Below are 21,297 nucleotides of genomic sequence, written 5' to 3'. Positions count from 1 at the left end.
TAAAACAAAAGGTAAGAATGAACCTAAGCAAACCCAGTACAATAAGTCTGGTAAAACGAGGAAGCAGTGGGCCACTAGAGGGCCAGCTTCCAAACCAGAACAGAAACCATCAGCCTGAGGGTGCGGGCCTCCACTTGGGGGACTCCAAGGTAGGGGGCCGTCTTCTTCAGTTTGCACACATATGGCAGCAGTCGACAAAAGATGCTTGGGTGCAAGACGTGGTATCTCAGGGATATGTTTTCCTATTGAAAAAACAGCCTCCTCAAAGGTTTTTTTGTACCAGCCCGTCTCACATGGAGACGAGGGCCAGGGCACTGCAAGAAGCAGTTCACAAATTGCTTCAGTCAGGTGTAATCGTCCCAGTACCTACGGAACAATGGGGAAGGGGTTTTACTCCAACCTATTCTTGGTCCAGAAATCAAATGGGTCGTTTCGACCAATTCTCAGTCTCAAAATGTTGAATACATTTGGGTACCGAAGTTCCATATGGAAACATTACATTCCATAATTTTGGCCATGGAACCTGGGGATTACATGGTATCTCTGGATATACAAGATGCTTACCTGCAAGTGTCGATAGTATTGTCCCATCAGTGTTATCTCAGGTTCGCTATTCTCCAGCAACATTTTCAGTTCCAAGCCTTACCCCTTGGGTTAGCTACAGCCCCCAGAGTATTCACCAAGATTATGGTGGTTATGGGAGCTTATCTCCGCAAACAGGGGATAAGAATTTTTTCATACCTCAACGATCTTTTAATCTTGGCACAGTCCCAGGAATTGCTCTTGAGCCATCTCCAGCAGACAATAACTTGTCTACAAAAACATGGATGGCTCATAAATTGGGCAAAGTCGTCTCTAATTCCGTCACAACGGATGATTCACTTAGGGGGCTGTATTGGATTCAGGTCTGCAGAGGATAATTCTACCTGTGGAGAAAATATCCAAGGTGCAGTTGATGACTCAGCAATTGTTGCACAGTCAAACAATATCAGTTCACACGGCTATGCGAGTGATGGGGTTGATGGTGTCAACATTCGACATGGTGGAATATGCACAATTCCACTCAAAACCTTTGCAACATCTGATCCTAACCAGATGGAGTGGAGTACATCAGACAATAAAGAAACAAAGGATGGTACTTCCGGTAAAGGTAAAAAGGTCGTTAGCCTGGTGGCTACAGACATCCCATCTAGACAAGGGGAGACCCTTTTGGATATCACATTGGGTGATACTGACAACGGATGCCAGTCTTCAGGGCTGGAGAGCAGTGTCTGGAAAATTATGGTTCCAGGGACAATGGACCAAAAAAGAAAGTTGTCTGCCAATAAATTTGTTGGAACTGCGAGCCATATACATGGCACTAATTCAGGCAAAGGACATTCTGCAAGGAAAACCAGTCCAGATCCGCTCAGACAATGCAACGGCAGTAGCGTACCTCATCCATCAGGGAGGAACTCACAGCCAAAAAGCAATGGAGGAGGTAAGTCACATACTAAAGTGGGCAGAACTCCATCTTCCAGCATTATCCGCAGTGTTCGTTCCAGGAGTTCTGAACTGGGAAGCGGACTTTCTCAGTCGGCACACCATTCAGGAAACCGAATGGGCTCTACACCCGGAGGTCTTTCATACTCTAGTAGTCAAGTGGGGTTTGCCAGAGATAGATCTCATGGCGTCCCGTCTGAATCACAAAGTTCCGGTATACAGGTCAAGAACAAAAGACCCCAGAGCGACCTTTCCCTTTTGGGAATTTCATCTGGCATATGTTTCCTCCAGTCTCCCTGCTACCCAGGGTGGTGAGGAAAATAAAGCAAGCAAAGGGTGCCGTGATTCTAATAGCTTCGGCTTGGCCAAGCAGGCATTGGTACATAGATCTGCAAAGGATGTCGTTGGATGCACAAATTCTGCTCCCTCAACGTCCAGATCTACTAATGCAGGGTCCTTGTTGTCACAAGCATCTGGATCGGCTGTCTTTGACGGCATGGCTGTTGAAACCTCTATCCTAAGATCAAGAGGTTTTTCACAACAGGTAATTCAAACAATGCTTAGAGGCGGGCCGTCTTAACAGCAGTGTGGGCCCCTGGGCACAGCAATGCACTGGGGCCCTTACCCATCCTCCAGCGGTAGGGGTGGGGGGTGCTATCAGTGGCAGCTTTGATGTTCCGAGGGCAGTAGGGGGTGTTCTATCTTTCACTCAGCATGTAGGATCTGGAGCAGTAATTTCTGCTAATTACTCCTTTACTGCACAGATGGTGGGAAATGGGCGGGAGGGAGAACACTAAACTGTAGAAGGGGGCATTGGGCTGAATGAAGGGGCCTCGGTACATGACTTCCAGGGTGGTACGGGGTGTTTAATATAGGTAGGGGAGGGGTCGGTAGTGGAGTGGGCTTAATATTCTTCATTTTCTGGTGAGAGGGCTACTTGTTTGACTGCAGATACAGTATCTCAAGTTCCTGTTAAAAGATTTCTTAGCTTTGAATGGGATAAAAAAATTAGAGAGTCTCACCTTTCAGGAGGTACTGGGGACTTGGGGATCAGAGTTCAGGAGCCAGAGCAATCTACCAATGAATATATAAAACTGCATATTAGGCATGTGGAGCTGGAGCAGGGACCGGCTGCTAGAAGGCTGATATCTCTTGTTCTGGGCATAGTAGAGACAAGCTGCCAATGTCCACCGAAAGTGGAGACTCCCACCTTTTGGCGTATACCCTCAGAAAAACTGTAAGTCAGACAGAGCCAGAGAGATCTGGCTGGGAAGAGCAATTAATAGGCTCGGATGGGGACCACTGCTTTCAAGTCAGATAGCTCTGGTTCCCTAGGGCCGATTTTCAAAAATCTGGTACCTCTGGAAAGAGGGGACCCTCAGCTATCAGCCTAGAGCCCTTATACTCACGGGGCCCTTGGGCAAGTGCCCATTGAGCACATACGAAAAGACGGCCCTGCTTATGCCCCTGCTCATTGTAATGTGGTATGAAAATGGGATCAGTACTAAATGCCGCCGGTCGGAATCCCGGCGGTCGAAATACCGACGCCGGAATCCCGACCACACAATCCCGACAGGGGTGGTGAGTGGAACGAAGCCCCTTGCGGGCTCGCTTCGCTCGCCACGCTGCGGGCACGGTGCCTCGCTACGCTCGGCACACTATTATATTCTCCCTCTATGGGTGTCGTGGACACCCACGGAGGGAGAATATGTCGGGATTGTGGCGGTCGGGATTCCGGCGTCGGGATTTCGACCGCCGGGATTCCGTCCGGCGGCATCCTGACCGCATCCCATGAAAATGAAGTGGAGGACATTATAATGTTACATAATAGGAACCGGGGCACAATATGAAGTGGAGGCACTCTAGCATTGCATAATGGGGGTCATTCTGAGTTGATCGCTCGCTAACAACTTTTTGCTGTGCTGCGATCAGATAGTCGCCGCCTATGGGGGAGTGTAATTTTGCTTTGCAAGTGTGCGAACGCTTTTGCAGCCGATGGCACAAAAAAGTGTGTTGCAGTTTCTGAGTAGCTCTGGACTTACTTAGCCACTGCGATCACTTCAGACTTTTGGTCCTGGAATTGACGTCAGACACCCGCCCTGCAAATGCTTGGACACGCCTGCATTTTTCCAAACACTCCCAGAAACCGGTCAGTTGACACCCATAAACTCCCTGTTTCTGTCAATCACCTTGCGATCAGCTGTGCGAATGGATTCTTCGTTATATCCATCGCACAGCAACGATCCTCTTTGTACCCGTACAACGCGCCTTGGCATTGCGGTGCATACACATGCGCAGTTTTGCTGAGTTTTAACCTGATTGCTGCACTGCAAAAAGTTGCTAGCAGGTGATCAACTTAGAATGACCACCAATGTGTACTGGCAGCCCTACAGTGTGGCATAACGTGGACTAGGGATCTACTATGGTTCATAAAATAGACCAGGGCATTACTATGGGGCATAACATTAACTAAGGCACTACTATGGTTCAGAAAATGAAGTAGGGCACTATTATTGGGCATAAACTTAACAACTGCTGCAGAGAGGTGTCTATCTAGAAGCATTGGGACAGGGGCCCTTTCAGAATGTTCCTATGGGGCTCACAAAGTCCTGGCTACGCCCCTGTGAGCTGGTCTACTCTCTTGTTAGTCCAGTAGTACCTACCAAAATTTGTGAAATGCGCTGCTTGACCACAGGTTAGTTCTGCTGTGTGCATGTCCTAGCATGCAGATTAGCTGCAGACTGGTTCAATTTAGGCCCGACAAACATGAAAGTACCTTCCATAAACACACAATACTTGTAAAAACAACAACAAATAAAGTTAGCATTCCAGTTATATAGGTCTATAAAGTTATTCCTAGCCTATGTACATGACACACTGTGAATTGCAAGCACTTAGCATGGTCACTGAGGTGTAAAACACTTCCTGTTGCTAAGGGTTTATCTGTAGGAGGGAGCCCTGATTGGGAGACAGTGATAACAGACCTAGGGGTCTACTAAATTCCGAGTTTGTCCGTTTTGTGTTTTGTTTTTTTTCTAAGTGGCAACACGGAAATTTACTAACCACAAATCTCGGCAGTGTTGGGGCTATTCGTAATGGTTTTGATGGCAAAGTTCAGAAATATCATATATTTGATTACTTGCCAATGTGGACTTCAGTATGTAGGACGTACTACTAGAAGTCTCAATATACGCTTTCTTGAACATAGGAGGAATATTATTAATAAACAATCTTTGCATAGTCTATCTAAACATATCATTCGTCAACACCAAGGAGATGTAAAAGTTATTAAAATTCAAGGCATTGAACACATACCAAATACAGCCCAAGGAGGAGATAGATTCAATGTGCTTTGCAAACATGAAGCATATTGGATTTTCTCCCTGGGAACCTTATTTCCACAAGGCCTGAATGAAAATATCGAGATATATAACATCTGATCCATCTCTATGCTTTTGGGGCCCTTGGACGGGAAGCCCTAGCTGGTTTAAATATATCCAGTTACTGGTTCTTCCAGCCCAATGGTTCTGCATGTATGAGACGCTATACTACATACATATTCCTTTTTGTTCCTGGTCTTGTAGACAGGAATATATCTATAAAATAATATAAAATATTTACTCTACTCCCGGTTCTTTCTTTCTTAAGGCCCATACACATTAGACGATGTCGCTCTGTGAGCGACATCGTCTAACGTTTCCCCCTCCCGGGCCGGCCGGTCGGCGGCCGCCTGTATGCACTGAGCGATATGACAGCTCATATCGCTCAGTGACGTCACGCCCCCGCCAGCCCTGCATGAAGGTCGTGGACGACAGTCCACATCCTTCATGCATGCCCTACCGACAGCGACGATCGTTGCCGACCCGCGGGGCCGCGCATCGGTCGTCGCTGGCGGCATACACACTTGACAATAAAATGAGCGACGTCGCTCAAGGAGGGGGAAAAAGAGCGACGTCGCTCATTTTATCGTTAAGTGTGTATGGACCTTTAGCCTTGGTTACCTTGTCCATATATATTTATATCCCTCAGTATTATTACTCTCTATAGATCTTTTTATATATAGGTGTAGTGAATATATATATATATATATATATATATATATATATATATATATATATATATATACAAATTATAATTCCTTAATTCTCCGAATAATTCCAATTTAAACACTGGTTACGTATGAAGTTTGTTAGTGGAAAGCAAGAGTTGTCCACATCTTTTCTTCGGATAATGAATTGAGTGCAATGATGTGAACTGTATATGTATATATCTATTGTTTATTGCCTTGTAATGCACTCAGATGGAGCGTTTTATCCGGGTAGAATTGTATATCTATAGATATAACATCTACAATAGAAGTGTTTATGTAATTTCCCAGATATACCTTTGGCTGTGTGCTATGAGCACGGTTTAAATATGATACTTACTGTGAACTACAATGTTGCATTATGATGGATTAACTTAGTTACATTAAATAGTAACAATTGTTCCTTTTTCCTTTTCCAGTTAGGGATGGAAGAGATATATATCTTTACAGCTCTCCCTACTGTGCGGCCGGACTTTTTTGCCGATAAACTATACTAATAATTACTGCAATTCGATATTGGATGCCAAATTAATAAATATATATATATATATATATATATATATATATATATATATATATATTTATTATTCTTTTTTATATATAGAGTAAAAATAAAAACATTATGAATGAATGTAAAACTAAATAATAAATACATACTACATAAATTACCCCCCTTTTTATGTAAAAACAATTGCGGGATTTGAACCCACGTTTTGCGGCCTGTATGCTGATTCTATTGAAGTTTTAGCCCACTAGGCCGTAGGTAATACAGTTGAAGAGCTCTTTTTCCATCCCTGTATTATGGATCTCCCTTTCCTAGCAACGCCGCTAATGGATGCCCATTTAATGAATGGATTATGTTTATGTTTTAATATATATTATGTTAAAGACATAAAGGTTTAATACAAATGGTGCCAATATATTTATTTATATAAAATTAATTACAGAACTAATACTGTGTTTTTATGTGAAAGTTTTATTGACCGGCTAATTGCAGGCTGAACGAACACGCACAAGTGTTCTTAATTGCACAATTATGGAAGCTTCAGTCCGATTGGAGGATGTCTGTTTAAATGCTTGACACTTTGGACACTTGACATTCTTCTTCTGATGAAACCGCAGGTCCATAGGAGCGGAGAAACCGTCAAGGACCTATTTGGTTGAGGTATTTGCAGTAGGCAGACCTGAGGAAAAAGATTACAAATACCACGCTAAGTCCTGTTTCACTATGGCTCATTCATACAGCTCTGAGATTGGCTTTCACTCTCTACACCTGAACCGTGACTCTCCGTGAACACTGGCGATCCCTTGCATGTGAGTGTGTGCACAAATACTGACATTACGGTTAAAACACACTTAGGTCTCCAGCATCGATACACAGTTCTGGATAATACCAGCGGTAGGAGTATTCTCCCCGGTGAGAAGAGCCCGCCTGGGGCTTGCTGCCGATCATTGAGCTTTTTCAAAATAACGTATACAAGGAACTGCTGGAGGTGGTTGATTTTTAAGCTGACCAGCTGTGAAACTTGCTACAGAGAGTTATTTTTTCCTCTATCCTCAGCGGGACTGCACCCCATTAACCTGATATTACCCATTGAGCTCTTATAATTGTCTAATTGTTATTTAGATTTATATGGGTCATTGGTCTATATTATTTTAAATGCATAATAAAATGTGTGATGTACTGAATTATACTATTGTATTATTGCGCTCCCTTTTCTCTATTTTCTGGAGACCTGCGCATGCGCAGTAGACTCCGGCACAATGCCAGAGTCTACAGCACCGAATAGAGGAGGGGGCCCACCCGGAGGTGCACACAGGCCCCCTCCTCTGTAGAAACGCTCCTGCCTGGTGTATAAAGTAATTACATTCAATTGTCTGGCATTGCATTTTTTTTTGAGATTATTAATTATTTCTTTGGAAAACACAAATTGCAGGATCAGAAGTCAGATACAAAGTCAATGTAGGACACGTATGAGCGATTTTATCTCCTGTATACAGGGTCACCTCATCAGCATTGAAGCCTTGGGCAAAGCAATGTACTGGGGCCCCAACCACCCATTCACGGGAACCAATTAAAAAAAAAAAATCATAACTTGCCCCTATGGTTCTACATGCTTCCATATAGTGAATGGCTGTCAGGACTCTGATTGGTGGATAGCACCAGCCATCCACCAATCAGTCACAGTCTGGCTGTAGGCTGGGGGTCAGGTACAGAATGCTGCCTGGATGCTCTGATTGTATGGCCATCACCCACCCCTTGCTTAAAGGCCCCTAGAATCAGGTCCGTGACTAGGTGTGTGAGGAGGTGGCACCGCACATAGCGCTGCAGGGTAGGGGGCACCGTTGACAAGACTTGTCAATTATCAGTTTTAATTATTTTTACAGTACTTGCAGCTTCCCCCATTGTGAAGCCCAGCATCTCCTGACTGCCCCCCTCTCCTACCCCCACCCCTTCCGTCGCTAATACCAATACAACATTCATGAACTCAGCTGGATAGCTCTTTGTTATTCTGTCACACTGTCCTTTATTACATTTCAAGATGCTGACATACTCAGGATTCTAACCCATTGCCTGTATACCCTAACCCAATCCAAGGTAGGGACAGGCGGACAGCAGTACACGTACAGTGTATTCAGTGCCGCATCACTAGCAGCATCACCAACCCTGCAATATGCCGGGTTGGTGAGCGCATTGGGAAAGGGGGCTGAGCATGGGCCACAGCTGGGTAGCACCCGTGTCAGGCTCCCGGCGTCGACCCATGCTCGTAGGTGGAAAAGGGGTACTACACACAGGGTTACACTGCACTGCTCCAGCACACACAAACAGGGTTACACTGCACTGCTCTAGCACACACATGCTGGGTTACACTCCACTACTCCAGCACACACACACACACACACACACACACACACACACACACACACACAGGGTTACACTGCACTGCTCTACCACACACATGCTGGGTTACACTCCACTACTCCAGCACACACACACAGGGTTACACTGCACTGCTCTACCACACACATGCTGGGTTACACTCCACTACTCCGGCACACACACACACACAGGGTTACACTGCACTGCTCTACCACACACATGCTGGGTTACACTCCACTACTCCAGCATACACACACAGGGTTACACTGCACTGCTCTACCACACACATGCTGGGTTACACTCCACTACTCCGGCACACACACACAGGGTTACACTGCACTGCTCTACCACACACATGCTGGGTTACACTTCACTACTCCGGCACACACACACACACACAGGGTTACACTGCACTGCTCTACCACACACATGTTGGGTTACACTCCGCTACTCCGGCACACACACACACAGGGTTACACTGCACTGCTCTACCACACACATGCTGGGTTACACTCCACTACTCCGACACACACACACACACACACACACACACACACGGTTACACTGCACTGCTCTACCACACACATGCTGGGTTACACTCCACTACTCTGGCATACACACACACAGGGTTACACTGCACTGCTCTACCACACACATGCTGGGTTACACTCCACTACTCCGGCACACACACACACAGGGTTACACTGCACTGCTCTACCACACACATGCTGGGTTACACTCCACTACTCCAGCACACACAGGGTTACACTGCACTGCTCTAGCACACACATGCCGGGTTACACTGCACTACTCCAGCACACACAGGGTTACACTGCACTGCTCCAGCAGACACACACTGGGTTACACTGCAGTGCTCCAGTACACACACACATGCACCGGGCTACAATGAAACTGCTCCAACACACACACACACACACACACACACACACACACACACACACACACACACACACAACTAAGTAAGTTTGTGTGTGCAGTGTACTGTAGCCCAGTGTGTGTGTTTGTGTGTTGGAGCAGTGCAGTGTAACCCTGTGTGTATGTGAGTTGGTGCAGTGTGTGTGTGTGTGTGTGTGTGTGTGTGTGTGTGTGTGTGTGTCTGCTTGACCAGTGCAGTGTAAACCAGTGTAAATGAGCTTGTGTCTGCTTAACCAGTGCAGTGTAAACCTGTGTGTATACTGGAGCAGTGCAGTGTTACCCTGTGTGTGATGGAGTAGCTCAGTGTAACCCAGTGCATGTGTGCCTGCTGGAGCACTGCAGTGTAACCCTGTGTGTGTGTGTATATACTGGAGCAGTGCAATGTAACCCAGTGTGTGTCTGCTGGAGCAGTGCAGTGTTACTGTGTGTGTGTGTGTTGGAGCAGTTCAGTGTAACTCAGTGTGTGTCTGCTTGACCAGTGCAGTGTAAACATGTGTGTCTTGGAGCAGTGCAGTGTAACCGTGTGTGTGTGTGTGCGTGCGTGCTGGAGCAGTTCAGTGTAACCCTGTGCATGTGTGTGTACTGGAGCACTGCAGTGTAACCCAGTGTGTGTCTGCTAGAGCAGTGCAGTGTAACCCTGCGTGTGTGTGCTGGAGTAGTGCAGTGTAACCCAGCATGTGTGTGGTAGAGCAGTGCAGTGTAACCCTGTGTGTGTGTGCTGGAGTAGTGCAGTGTGACCCAGCATGTGTGTGCTAGAGCAGTGCAGCGTAACCCTGTGTGTGTGTGCTGGAGTAGTGCAGTGTGACCCAGCATGTGTGTGCTAGAGCAGTGCAGCGTAACCCTGCGTGTGTGTGCTGGAGTAGTGCAGTGTGACCCAGCATGTGTGTGGTAGAGCAGTGCAGCGTAACCCTGCGTGTGTGTGCTGGAGTAGTGCAGTGTGACCCAGCATGTGTGAGCTAGAGCAGTGCAGCGTAACCCTGCGTGTGTGTGCTGGAGTAGTGCAGTGTGACCCAGCATGTGTGAGCTAGAGCAGTGCAGCGTAACCCTGCGTGTGTGTGCTGGAGTAGTGCAGTGTGACCCAGCATGTGTGTGCTAGAGCAGTGCAGCATAACCCTGCCTGTGTGTGCTGGAGTAGTGCAGTGTGACCCAGCATGTGTGTGCTAGAGCAGTGCAGCGTAACCCTGCGTGTGTGTGCTGGAGTAGTGCAGTGTGACCCAGCATGTGTGTGCTACAGCAGTGCAGCGTAACCCTGCGTGTGTGTGCTGGAGTAGCGCAGTGTAACCCAGCATGTGTGTGCTAGAGCAGTGCAGCGTAACCCTGCGTGTGTGTGCTGGAGTAGTGCAGTGTGACCCAGCATGTGTGTGCTAGAGCGGTGCAGCGTAACCCTACGTGTGTGTGCTGGAGTAGTGCAGTGTGACCCAGCATGTGTGTGCTAAAGCAGTGCAGTGTAACCCTGCGTGTGTGTGCTGGAGTAGTGCAGTGTGACCCAGCATGTGTGTGCTAGAGCAGTGCAGTGTAACCCTGCGTGTGTGTGCTGGAGTAGTGCAGTGTGACCCAGCATGTGTGTGCTAGAGCAGTGCAGTGTAACCCTGCGTGTGTGTGCTGGAGTAGTGCAGTGTAACCCAGCATGTGTGTGCTAGAGCAGTGCAGTGTAACCCTGCGTGTGTGTGCTGGAGTAGTGCAGTGTAACCCAGCATGTGTGTGCTAGAGCAGTGCAGTGTAACCCTGCGTGTGTGTGCTGGAGCAGTGCAGTGTAACCCTGTGTGTAGTACCCCTTTTCCACCTACGAGCACGGGTCGCAGCCGGGAGCCTGACATGGGTGCTACCCGGCTGCGGCCCATGCTCAGCCCTATTTCCCACTGCGCTCACCAACTCATCACTTCTCTGAAAGAACCGATGGATAAGCATGTGGAGGGTTGTTTAAAAGCGATTTACACCTTTGCAGGAGCTGTGCATCGGCCCACTATTTGCAGCAACATGAGCTGCTGAAGCTATTGAAGCATGAGCTCAGGAGGTGGAAGCAGAGCCGCCTTCCAACTTTTCTGATAATGCTAGACAATGCCTTTTGTATATTGTCACAGCCTCTCATTATATTAAGGAGGTGGCTTCTGATGCCGGTATTTTGGCGGCCAAGGCTTCTACTACATCCATTTTGACTCGCCGGATTTTATGGTTGCGAAAACCCTGGAGGTGCTCCCTTTTAAGGGAGACATTCTTTTTGGATAGGACCTCAACAAGATAGTGGCTGGCTTACCTTCTGCTAAAACAGTGTGTCTACCTAGTACTGCTCCTTCGGTGCCGAAGACCTCCTTTCGCTCCTTTCGTCCTTCAGGTAAAGCAAAAGGTCAGGTGTACCCGAAACAGGCTCGCACTTCCAAAACCGCTAAGCCCAAAACTAAACTGGCTGCCCGTCAGCCTACTTCCAAAACTGACAAGCCTGCTGCATGACGGGGCGGACCTCCCTCTGGGGAATCCTAGGGTGGGGGGCCGACTTCTAGGGTTTACCCAGGAATGGTTGAAGACCATTCCGACGCCTGGATACGGGAAGTCGTCACTCACGGTTACACCGTATCCTTCAAGAATTGTCCCCCTCATTGATTTTGCCTGACGGACGTCCCTTCGGATCAGGTGAAGACAAAAACTCTTCATTCAGTAGTACAGTCCCTCCTGGACACAGGAGTGGTAGTACAGGTACCTATGGCTGAGAGAGACAAGGGGTACTATTTACCGCTATACCTAGTCCCGAAACCGAATTGGTCCTCTCGGCCCATTCTCAACCTCAAGTCCCTGAACAAATTTGTGAGAGTCTCCAAGTTTCGTATGGAAACTCTGTGCTCTATTGTTCTGGCCTTGGAGCCCGGGGACTATATGGTCTCCCTGGACATTCAGGATGCTTACCTGCATATTCCTATTGCAATGTCGCATCAACAGTACCTAAGGTTTGCTGTAGGCAACCTCCATTATCAATTTTGGGGCTTTACCTTTTGGTTTGACCATGGCCCCGCAAGTCTTCACGAAGGTCATGGCGGTAATGATGGCTGTGCTCCACCGTCAAAGGGTCAGGATCCTCCTGTATCTGGACGATTTGTTGATCCTGGCAAATTCCCAAGAAATTCTCCTACGCCATCTGAATATGACGCTCCAGTTTCTGCAAGTAGGAGGAATCCTACTTCTGATTGCTCCAGCGTGGCCCAGACGGCATTGGTTCTCAGACCTTCAGGGTCTCTCGTTAGAGCGTCCTCTTCTGTTTCCACAACGACCAGACCTCCTCGTTCAGGGCCCTTGTGTTTATCAGGATTTGGCCCGTTTGGCTTTGACGGCATGGGTCTTGAAGCTTCCATACTGAGGGCCGAAGGTTTTTCTGAGGCAGTCATTCAGACTATGTTGAAGGCCCGTAAGCTGGCTTCTGCTCAGATTTACCATAGGGTCTGGAATTCTTACTTTGCTTGGTGCGCATCTAACAATCATGACACTTACAAGTTTAGTACGGCCAAACTTTTGGCCTTTCTACAACAGGGCCTGGACTTGGGCCTTCATCTGGCCTCCATCAAGGTTCATATTTCTGCCTTGTCGGTTTGGTTTCAGAGAAAAATTGCCACTCTGCCTGATGTTCATACATTCACTCAGGTTGTGTTACGGATTCAACCTCCTTACGTCCCGCCTGGGGCTCCTTGGGATTTGTCGGTGGTTCTGGAGGCATTACAAGAGTCCCCGTTTGAACCTCTTGAATCTGCGGCCCTTAAGTGGCTTTCTCTTAAGGATTTGTTTCTGCTGGCTATTGCCTCTGCTAGACGGGTGTCAGATTTGGGTGCCCTGTCTTGTTGGTCTCCCTATCTGATTTTTCACCATGACCGGGCAGTTCTTAGAACATGTCCTGAGTACCTACCTAAGGTGGTGTCTTCTTTCCACCTTAATCAGGAGATTGTGGTTCCGGCCTTTGTCTCTCCTGAATTGTCTTCCAAAGAGCGGTCTTTGAATATGGTACAGGATCTCCGTATCTATATGAAGAGGACGGCTTCTATCAGGAAGTCTGATTCTCTCTTTGTACTGTTTGGTTTTCACAAATGTGGCTGGCCTGCTAAAAAGCAGACCTTGGCCAGATGGATTAGAATGGTGTTTGCACATGCTTTTGTACAGGCTGGGCTTCCAGCTCCTGCTACCATCAAAGCCCATTCTACTCGGTCTGTTGGACCTTCTTGGGCGGCCCGCCATGGTGCGACCCTTGAACAATTGTGCAAGGCGGCTGCGTGGTCCTCAGTGAACACGTTCATAAGGTTCTATGCATTCGATACTTCCTTTGGACGCCGGTGTCAGGCTCCGGAGCTTACCTCCGGCTGGTGCTCCCGCGGGTTACCGTCCTGCTGGTTGGCGCGGCTGCGGCGGCAGGGAGCTGCTGGCGGTGGTCCTTCTGGACGGATGTGCGGCTGCCAAGGGCCGGGAGCAGAGGGGCTGGAGAGCCGGGGGCGCTGCGGCGGGGATCGCTGCGGTAAGGTCCTCTAGTGGTGACACAGTATAGTGTGTCAGAGACAGAAGCTGGCTAAAGCTGTGTACTAACAGCTAAGTATGTCTCCTGTGCTGGGGGCAGCCATGTTGGAGACCAGAGTATTACCAATGAAGTTCCCAATCTGTGTCCAGCTAATCCTGCATGTTCTCCCCTTACAAAAGGGGGCTGGCTCAGAGGGAGACTGCCAGTGCTTCAAGTTACCTTCTTGTGAAAGGTTCTCCAGCTCTGTGCTCCCAGGTTACTTCTGGTTCCCTGGTCCTGGTTGCTTTTATCCATCGGTTACCTAAACGCTGCTGCAGTCCTGCTAAGTCCGTTGCCACTCGTGGAAGCGCTCACGGGGTCCCAGGTTATAGAGGAGCTCCAGGTGCTAACAGCGGTTCCCGCAGAAGTCTTCATTTCTTCAAAGTCCAAGTTCTCCAGCCTTGTCTTTCAATCACAAACCAGTCTTCATTTCTTCAAAGTCCAAGTTCTCCAGCCTCGTCTTTCAATCACAAACCACAGTCTTCATTTCTTCAAAGTCCAAGTTCTTCAGCCTCGTCTTTTAATCATAAAACACAGTCTTCAGTTATTCTTTACCGGAGTTCTTCAGCTTCACTCTTCAAGTCATTTAACCATAGACTCTAATTCTTCCAGTTTCTTCAACTGCTCCAATATTTGTGTACAGCCTAATTATTCATTAAAACTGCAGTTATCTTCCTACGAAGTCCTCCTTTTCTTTTCACCCTCCGGCCAACGTTAACACTTAGTTTGGCTTCTACCCCATGAGGAGGAATTACATTCAGCCACCTCATTTACTCTCCTCACAGGTAGCTGTCCCTTCAGCCAAAACTCGGTTGTCGGAACCCCAACTTACGGCGAGCGTGACAGCCGGGTTCTTGTGCCCGCTACAGTGCATCCCCTCCCATGAGGAACAGCTTTAGGACATCCCTGATGTTATTCCCTGTGGAACACAGTGTACCCCGCAGCAGAAAACGAGATTTATGGTAAGAACTTACCGTTGTTAAATCTCTTTCTGCAAGGTACACTGGTTTCCACAGGGCGCCCACCCTGACGCACTTAGCTTCTTTGGGTTTGTATGGCATTAGCCGCTGACACCTTCTCCTGTTGTGATAATGTGGTGTATGTGGCTACTAACGGTTGTCGTCTCTTTTACCTGCTACTGCATTGGACTGGTTGACAAAACTGAGCTCCTGTGCACAGAGGCGGGGTGATAGAGGAGGCGGCGCTATGCATTCTGGGAACAGTCAAAGCTTTTAGCCTGTTGGTGCCTTGGATCAAGATCCTACTCTACACCCCGATGTTATTCCTTGTGGAACCCAGTGTACCTCGCAGAAAGAGATTTAACAACTGTAAGCTCTTACCATAAATCTCATTTTTCCAGGGCAGGACTGGCCTACAGTGGTACAGGGGAAACACCTGGTGGGCCCTTCCCGGTCTCTAGGGATCAGGATGCAGACTGTGCATTCAAATTCTACATTATACATATGTTACATTATACTGCACAGGACTATGGTGTATTTCCTACAGTGCATTGCTGTTATTACTCTGGTACATTATCATGCATGCACTAGCAGTGTTTACTATATAGATTTATCAAGGTGCCCAGACCATTCACTCTAATTGTTAGCCAAACCCCTGTAGTGGATTGCTACACCTCTAAGCATGGGCCCCTACCACTGTATTCTCCCGGTGCGACACTGTGGGGTAGATTTATTAAAACGTGCTTAAGGTTCTTTATTTGCACGGTTCCGCTTCACCGCATTTTCGGGGTGAAGCGGGACCTCCTTTCTGGTGAATTTACTATCCTAAGCTTGTAAGTTATTGCAAAAAAAAAAAACGGCCAGCGAACAGGCAGAAGGCAGGAGACACTAACGTTCGTACAGAACGAACATTAGTAAGTCAGGTATGTCAGCGGGGATCTATCTAGGCATGGAAACGGCTGTGACAGGATACCGCCGCAGCTAAGAAGAGCGCATAGCCACGTACATACATCAGGGGAAGTTCTATCTGCGGCACATAACGTGTGCAGATAGTGCATTACCCATTAAAGAAGATTAATAAATCTACCCCAGAATGACACCATCATGCCTACTCAGGGTCTGTGCTGCAGATATCCATCGTCATGCTCTCCTAAATAAGTACAGTATGTAAGGTTGATGAACCACTACATAAAGATATACAGATAAAAGGAAATATAAGCAAAAATACTTCCCAAATCATAGATGCTCAGACAGCTGTGTTTCGAACTCTGTTCCCTTCAGGCAGGCCAGTCCATACTCAAGTCCATCCAGGCTCAAAGATGTGGATTGAAGGGGTAAAAAGAGAAACATTAGCATTATGTAATAATTAAACTCGTCTAAAATGAAAAGCCTGTAATGCAGGGTACACACTGGATGATATTTCTAGCATTCTCTAGAACCTGCAGAGTATCATGTGTGCATCAGTTGCATAGCTAGGTTTTTGACAGACTGCATGATGCGGTGTCATAGTGCACTTTGCCACCTCCTATAGAATAAAACAGAGAAATCGGAAAGTGCCTCAAGTGGCGCAATGCAGCTATAGTACTTGATGGTTTAAAATAAATGTCACCACATTTAAAGACAAGAACAGATACAACAAATATAAACCTTCCTAGTACACACAGCGCAAACAAAAAAAGGGGAAGAAATTACGTTCCTGATTGGATGTGCGGACTCAGATGTCTCTGTCCAGCCTTCCAAGTATGTAGAATCCAACTCGTGTTATTTCAATATGAAACAGAAAAAATAAAAGGACAACCAATGTGTAATATTTCACAACAATCAATGGATCAGAAATGTCTTTGAATGAGTAGACTTAGATATCCAGATCCAGCGTACCCCACTCACTCAGTGATAGGTGGATATATGCAAATAAAGGTATCTTTATGCCATCAAGTGTCGTGTCTATTCACCCTTGGAGTGCGTTGAAAAGACCGATAGGAAGGGGAAGAATCATCAATATGTAGAGCGTACCCGAAAACTCACAGGAAAAAGAGGGATATGAAACATATAAAGGTTTCTTTCAAGTGTGTTATTCAGTTGCACACAGCGTACCCAAACTCACTCTTGATGATGTGGAACAATTCCTATCAAGGTATCATTACTTGGTTGTCTTGGTAAGTAATTCTATCTTCTAAATTATACCGTATGTCCTCAAAGTTTTGACATAGGGAAATGAAGCAAGAAGAAAAGAAACCAATGTGTAGTATGTATCAATTGATATGAAGGTCTAATGAATTAATCTCCTATTTGGATGCCAAATTTAAAATACAGGAGAAGCAATGTGTGCTGAACTTACACTAAATAAAGCAGCAAATTAAATGGTGTATTAAGCCTTATAGCAAGATATTGCAAATAGGGTGGTGTACCCCAACACTCACAGCAACACCACCAGTGATAAACACATCAAGGTATCTTTTTCAAGGGTGCAGAAAGTTTTCATATATAGCGTACCAAGACTCACACGTGTAAATCATGCGCCGTTCCTATCAAGGTATCTTTGTACAATTGGTCAGGTAATCTCATTCCAGGTCGTGGTTTTCCATAAAAATAAAAATTTATTGGGCTCCACAAACTCCACAGTGGAGTGTACAAAAATACAACACATACATAAAAAGGAAAAAAAATTCAGTAAAAAATTATTTTTACAATGTCAGCAAAAAAAATTGAGGTGTAAAAAGCAAAGTCCACATGGATTCAATTAAAAATGGCTACTCACACTCCTTGTAGTATAATCAACGCGTTTCGGTCTAATAGACCTTTATCAAGATGAACTGGAGTGTCCAGGAGTGAAATATTTATAGTACAGGTAGCCAATAGAAATATACCGGAAGTGACATCATTTAATTGCATATATTTAATTCTATGAAACCGTACTGATTATAATAACAATTGCCCACTGAATACTTTTATATATATTTTATGAGTCACACAGATATGTCTTTGCTTTAATTTAAATAAAATTAACAGACCTAAACATAGACAAAACTACAAAAGTCCGCGCCGCGCGGAAGTTCCGGTACTCCGGGTGTAGATGGGAAATGTAGTCCTTATTGAAAAAGACGTCTGTTCTATTCATTCGCGGCTGCCGGAACCGGAAGTGCGGCTACGTCAGCGGAGCTGATGTTTCACTGTAGCCTCCGCAGGGTAGATGGGAAATGTAGTCCTATTAAAGAAGACGTCTGTGTAGTTCATTTGCGGCTCGCGGGACCGGAAGTGCGGCTTCGTCAGCAGAGCTGATGTTTCACTGAGGCATCATGGGGAATGTAGTTTGAACGGAACTTCAATGAACAAAACTGTAGTCCATGATAACATACTAAGGATTGTGGAAGATATAGTCATTAATCATTGTATCTGAATTCATCCACAATCAGCAACATACATTTAAAATTACTTAAGTATACACCTTGGCATTAAATAAACACAGAGATCACATACAACATAAAGAAGGACAAAGTAATTGCTTAGACCAAAATATTATTATTATAAGAACCATTTGAGTTCGAAATCACAATTAAGGCCATTGGGGCTCAAGGTATTATAATTATAGATACAGCTCATTTCAGATCTTGCCAGGGCACATACTGTATCTTTATTTCTTAGGGACCCTTTTATATGCTTTATACCAAAGAAGCCTGTGATATCCGAAACCAAACAATTATGTATATTTTTTAAATGTAGGGACAAGGAATGGGTGTCTAGCCCCTTCTTTATATTTCTTATATGCTCTCCTATTCGTACTTTAAAAGGACGAGATGTACGTCCTATATAGAATAAATTGCATTTGCATCTGACCGCATAAACAATATTTTTTGTATCGCATGTTATGACATCGGTGATAGCGATGTCCATGGCCCTCATTCCGAGTTGATCGGTCGCAATGCGAATGTAGCAGAGTTACACACGCTAAGCCGCCGCCTACTGGGAGTGTATCTTAGCTTCTTAAAAGTGCGACCGAAGTAATCGCAATATTGCGATCACAAACCTCGTAGCAGTTTTGGAGTAGCTTCAGACTTACTCTGCCTGTGCGATCAGTTCAGTGCTTGTCGTTCCTGGTTGACGTCACAAACACACCCAGCGTTCGCCCAGGCACTCCCACCGTTTCTCCGGCCACTCCTGCGTTTTTTCCGGAAACGGTAGCGTTTTCAGCCACACGCCCCTAAAACGCTGTGCTTCCGCCCAGTAACACCCATTTCCTGTCAATCACATTACGATCGCCGGAGCGATGAAAAAGCCGTGAGTAAAATTACTTTCTTCATAGCAAAGTTACTTGGCGCAGTCGCAGTGCGAACATTGCGCATGCGTACTAAGCGGATTTTCATTGCGATGCGATGAAAAATACCGAGCGAACAACTCGGAATGAGGGCCCATATTATTAATGGAGATCTTAGTAATTTTGCTTTGTCCTTCACTTTTGATGTTTTTGCAGCCAATGCAGCTCCCGCATCTAAAAAAAAACTTTAGATGTGACTCTAGATCCAGATGGTACAGCAAGAAGGGCACTGGAAACTAGTTTATTCATGCTGTGCGATGCTTTTGTACCTGTGTGTGTGTGTTTGGGGGGGGGGGCGGGGGGGAGGGGGGGTAGTGCCAGACATGCAGGGGCGGACTAGCCATGTGCTGGGCGTCCCCCCCGCATGTCTGTGAAAGTGATCGTAGATGTGCTAAATTTAACACATCTATGATCAGGTCTGATTTACCCCCTTTGTGTCAGTTGGTTCAAATAACAGCTGAAGTCCCGCAATATTATTGAGACTGAGGTAAATTTACAACCATCAATAGTCTCCCTATTTAGCAATCTTAACAATCCACAGCGGCTCCCAATTGTTATTTTATTCAAGGTATCATAGGATATAATCTATGGGCACCTGGTATCAATCAAATAATACATTGATTGTACAGCTTGGTACCAAATTTTGCAAACTGGCGGTTAGTATATATTTTGTTAGTTGTTCCAGTCAGTTGGGACATGAATCCTGTCAGTGGTAATTATATAATTGTGGGGACTCTGGGGTTAAATCATATCACACAGACAATAGACCATTCTAATATGTTTAGACTGTAGGATAGAGTCTAATTGGATCACATTACAGGTAGTGATGAGCGGGTTCGGTTCCTCGGGATCCGAACCCCCCCGAACTTCACCCATTTTACATGGTTCCGAGGCAGACTTGGATCTTCCCGCCTTGCTCGGTTAACCGGAGCGTTCCCGAACGTCATCATCCCGCTGTCGGATTCTCGCGAGATTCGTATTCCATATAAGGAGCCGCGCGTCGCCGCCATTTTCACTCGTGCATTGGAGATGATAGCGAGAGGACGTGCAGCGTTCTCTCAGTTTCTGTGTTCAGTGTGCTGCAAATATCTGTGCTCCGTGTGCTTGCAAATATCTGTGCTCAGTGTGCTGAAAATATCTACGTTCTCTGCCTGAAAAACGCTCCATATCTGTGCTGCATTGTAGTATATAGTAGGGGGACAGTACAGAATGTTGCTGTGACCACCAGTATATATATAGCAGTACGGTACAGTAGTCCACTGCTCTACCTACCTCTGTGTCGTCAAGTATACTATCCATCCATACCTGTGCTGCATTTTAGTTGTGCGCAGTATATAGTAGGAGGGGACAGTGCAGAATGTTGCTGTGACCACCAGTATATATATAGCAGTACGATACAGTAGTCCACTGCTCTACCTACCTCTGTGTCGTCAAGTATACTATGCATCCATACCTGTGCTGCATTTTAGTTGTGCGCAGTATATAGTAGGAGGGGACAGTGCAGAATGTTGCTGTGACCACCAGTATATATATATATATATATAGCAGTACGGTACAATAGTCCACTGCTCTACCTCTGTGTCGTCAAGTATACTATGCATCCATACCTGTGCTGCATTTTAGTTGTGCGCAGTATATAGTAGGAGGGGACAGTGCAGAATGTTGCTGTGACCACCAGTATATATATATATATATATATATAGCAGTACGGTACAATAGTCCACTGCTCTACCTCTGTGTCGTCAAGTATACTATGCATCCATATCTGTGCTGCATTTTAGTTGTGCGCAGTATATAGTAGGAGGGGACAGTGCAGAATGTTGCTGTGACCACCAGTATATATATATATAGCAGTACGGTACAGTAGTCCACTGCTCTACCTATCTCTGTGTCGTCAAGTATACTATCCATCCATACCTGTGCTGCATTTTAGTTGTGCGCAGTGTATAGTAGGAGGGGACAGTGCAGAATGTTTCTGTGACCACCAGTATATATATATAGCAGTACGGTACAGTAGTCCACTGCTCTACCTACCTCTGTGTCATCAAGTATACTATGCATCCATACCTGTGCTGCATTTTAGTTGTGCGCAGTATATAGTAGGAGGGGACAGTG

General features: G+C 46.1%; 1 protein-coding gene across 4 annotated transcripts in view; it reads left to right on the top strand.

Moving 5' to 3' along the window:
• Window positions 1-21,297, top strand: part of LOC135050001 (uncharacterized) — a 186,890-nt gene that overhangs the window by 30,225 nt on the left and 135,368 nt on the right. The window lies entirely within an intron of this gene.

This window comes from Pseudophryne corroboree, chromosome 2 (assembly GCF_028390025.1).
Source record: "Pseudophryne corroboree isolate aPseCor3 chromosome 2, aPseCor3.hap2, whole genome shotgun sequence".
NCBI lineage: Eukaryota > Metazoa > Chordata > Amphibia > Anura > Myobatrachidae > Pseudophryne > Pseudophryne corroboree.
Note: the sequence above shows the minus strand (reverse complement) of the source record. Positions and strands in the feature narration are given on the sequence as shown.